General features: G+C 35.4%; 1 long non-coding RNA gene across 1 annotated transcript in view; it reads right to left on the bottom strand.

Annotated features, from left to right (window-relative positions):
* LOC127143489 (uncharacterized) overlaps window positions 1–3829 on the bottom strand; it is a 12565-nt gene extending 8736 nt beyond the window's left edge. The window contains exons 1-2 of the long non-coding RNA XR_007814946.1: window positions 2825–3829; window positions 1764–2217 (exon numbers count right to left, since the gene is read on the bottom strand). This is a non-coding gene — a long non-coding RNA (uncharacterized LOC127143489). The remainder of the gene's footprint in view (window positions 1–1763; window positions 2218–2824) is intronic.
* Between the last annotated feature and the right edge of the window lie 335 nt (window positions 3830–4164).

Here is a 4164-nt window from a genome sequence, read left to right as displayed (position 1 = left end):
TTTTTTGACCATTTTTCACACCTTGCTATACTATGACATTTTTTGACCATTTTTGAAGCCCTACTATACTATGACATTTTTTGACCATTTTTAACCTACTATACTATGACATTTTTTGACTATTTTTGAAGCCCTACTATACTATGACTTTTTTGACCATTTTACATACCTAACTATACTATGACTTTTTTGACCATTTTTCATACCTTACTATATTATGACATTTTTTGACTATTTTTTGAAGCCCTACTATACTATGACATTTTTTGACCATTTTTTCACACCTTGCTATACTATGACATTTTTTGACTTTTTTGAAGCCCTACTATACTATGACATTTTTTGACCATTTTTCACACTTTACTATAGTATGACATTTTTTGACCATTTTTGACGCCTTTCTATACTATGACTTTTTTGACCATTTTTCATACTCTTACCTACTATACTATGACTTTTTTGACCATTTTTGAAGCCTTACTATACTATGACATTTTTTGACCATTTTTCACACCTTGCTATACTATGACATTTTTTAAACATTTTTCACACCTTGCTATACTATGACATTTTTTGACCATTTTTCACGCCTTACTTTATTATGAAATTTTTCATGCCTTACTATACTATGACTTTTTTGACCATTTTTGAAGCCCTACTATACTATGACATTTTTTGACCATTTTTCACACCTTGCTATACTATGACATTTTTTGACTATTTTTGAAGCCCTACTATACTATGACTTTTTTGACCATTTTTCACACCTTGCTATACTATGACATTTTTTGACTATTTTTGAAGCCCTACTATACTATGACTTTTTTGACCATTTTTCATACCTTACTATATTATGACATTTTTTACTATTTTTGAAGCCCTACTATACTATGACATTTTTTGACCATTTTTCACACCTTGCTATACTATGACATTTTTTGACCATTTTTGAAGCCCTACTATACTATGACTTTTTTTGACCATTTTACATACCTAACTATACTATGACTTTTTTGACCATTTTTCATACCTTACTATATTATGACATTTTTTGACTATTTTTGAAACCCTACTATACTATGACATTTTTTGACCATTTTTCACACCTTGCTATACTATGACATTTTTTGACCATTTTTGAAGCCCTACTATACTATGACATTTTTTGACTATTTTTGAAGCCCTACTATACTATGACTTTTTTTGACCATTTTACATACCTAACTATACTATGACTTTTTTGACCATTTTTCATACCTTACTATGACATTTTTTGACTATTTTTGAAGCCCCTACTATACTATGACATTTTTTGACCATTTTTCACACCTTGCTATACTATGACATTTTTTGACTATTTTTGAAGCCCTACTATACTATGACTTTTTTTGACCATTTTACATACCTAACTATACTATGACTTTTTTGACCATTTTTCATACCTTACTATATTATGACATTTTTTGACTGTTTTTGAAGCCCTACTATACTATGACATTTTTTGACCATTTTTTCACACCTTGCTATACTATGACATTTTTTGACCATTTTTCACACTTTACTATAGTATGACATTTTTTGACCATTTTTGACGCCTTTCTATACTATGACTTTTTTGACCATTTTTCATACCTTACTATACTATGACATTTTTTGATGGTTTTTGACAACATGCTATACTATGACATTTTTTGAACATTTTTGATGCATTACTAAACAGTGCTCTGTGTTGGACAGTTGATGTATAGCTGTATGTGAATTACCTGGAGGCCTCTGTCTTGGTCTCAAAGAACTTCTTCATTGTATGAAGACTCTCTGTGATCTTGGACTACGTCTCTGTGATCGCGGACAGTGTCTCTGAGATTATAGACAATGTCTCTGCGATCATGGACTATGTCTTTGTGATCGTGGACGATGTCTCTGAGATCATAGATGGTGTCTCTCTGGTCATCGACAATGTCCCTGATCGCGGGCAATGCCGTCAAATCGGTGACCCCCGTCTCCGCCGATTCTATCGCAAGGTCTCTACGAAGCATGGACAATGTCTCTGATCATGGACAACATCTCTCTCATCTTTGACAAGGTCTCTGCAATCATGGACAATGTGTCTGATCGTGGACGATGTCTCCCTCATCCTCAACAATGTCTCTCCGATCATGGACCATTTCTCTGTGATCGTGGATGATGTCTTGGCGATCGTGGACAAAGTGGTGACACCTGGAGGAGATCAAAGAGAAATATATGAAGTTAAATTATCAATACACTACTACCTATTCTTCATCAACAACAACAAATACTTGGGAAAAAGTAAAATGATTATTAATTGTGTGTCTATCAACTAATCACTGAAGCAATGATATATGTTACTGTGAACTGCACAACAATAATAAACACTATGAGTTAAGCAAATCTTTGAATGCAGGATTTATCTTGTGTTGTTTATTATACTTCAGTAAAGTCTGAGTATTTCTTCCACCACAGATGGTCACATACAGAATCATTATTTCACATTTCAACCTTTGACAGTTTACTATACTATGACATTTTTTGACCATTTTTCATGCCTTACTTCATTATGAAATTTTTCATGCCTTACAATACTATGACATTATTGATCATTTTTCATGCCTTTGACATTTTTTGATGGTTTTTTGACGCCTTACTACTATGACATTTTTGACGGTTTTTCATGCCTTACTATACTATGACATTTTTTGATGGTTTTTGACAACATGCTATACTATGACATTTTTTGAACATTTTTGATGCATTACTAAACAGTGCTCTGTGTTGGACAGTTGATGTATAGCTGTTTGTGAATTACCTGGAGGCCTCTGTCTTGGTCTCAAAGAACTTCTTCATTGTACGAAGACTCTCTGTGATCTTGGACTACGTCTCTGTGATCGCGGACAGTGTCTCTGAGATTATAGACAATGTCTCTGCGATCATGGACTATGTCTTTGTGATCGTGGACGATGCCTCTGAGATCATAGATGGTGTCTCTCTGGTCATCGACAATGTCCCTGATCGCGGGCAATGCCGTCAAATCGGTGACCCCCGTCTCCGCCGATTCTATCGCAAGGTCTCTACGAAGCATGGACAATGTCTCTGATCATGGACAACATCTCTCTCATCTTTGACAAGGTCTCTGCGATCATGGACAATGTCTCTGATCGTGGACGATGTCTCCCTCATCCTCAACAATGTCTCTCCGATCATGGACCATGTCTCTGTGATCACGGATGACATCTCGGCGATCGTGGACAATGTTGCGGACAAAGTGGTGACACCTGGAGGAGATCAAAAAGAAATATATGAAGTATATGAAGTATGAAGAATATAAAGTGATTATTAATTGTGTGTCTATGAACTAATCACTGAAGCAATGATATATGTTACTGTGAACTGCACAACAATAATAAACACTATCAGTTAAGTAAATCTTTGAATGCAGGACTTTAACTTGTGTTGTTTATTATACTACAATGAAGTCTGAGTATTTCTTCCACCACAGATGGTCACATACAGAATCATTATTTCACATTTCAACCTTTGACAGTTTACTATACTATGACATTTTTTGACCATTTTTCATGCCTTACTTTATTATGAAATTTTTCATGCCTTACAATACTATGACATTATTGATCATTTTTCATGCCTTTGACATTTTTTGATGGTTTTTTGACGCCTTACTACTATGACATTTTTGACGGTTTTTCATGCCTTACTATACTATGACATTTTTTTTGACCATTTTTCACTCCTTACAATACTATGACATTTTTTGACCATTTTTCACGCATTACTAAACAGTGCTCTGTGTTGGACAGTTGATGTATAGCTGTATGTGAATTACCTGGAGGCCTCTGTCTTGGTCTCAAAGAACTTCTTCATTGTACGAAGACTCTCTGTGATCTTGGACTACGTCTCTGTGATCGCGGACAGTGTCTCTGAGATTATAGACAATGTCTCTGCGATCATGGACTATGTCTTTGTGATCGTGGACGATGTCTCTGAGATCATAGATGGTGTCTCTCTGGTCATCGACAATGTCCCTGATCGCGGGCAATGCCGTCAAATCGGTGACCCCCGTCTCCGCCGATTCTATCGCAAGGTCTCTACGAAGCATGGACAATGTCTCTGATCATGGACAACATCTCT

Source organism: Lates calcarifer, linkage group LG17 (genome assembly GCF_001640805.2).
Source record: "Lates calcarifer isolate ASB-BC8 linkage group LG17, TLL_Latcal_v3, whole genome shotgun sequence".
Taxonomy (NCBI): Eukaryota; Metazoa; Chordata; class Actinopteri; family Centropomidae; genus Lates; species Lates calcarifer.
This window is presented reverse-complemented; position numbering and strand designations above follow the sequence as displayed.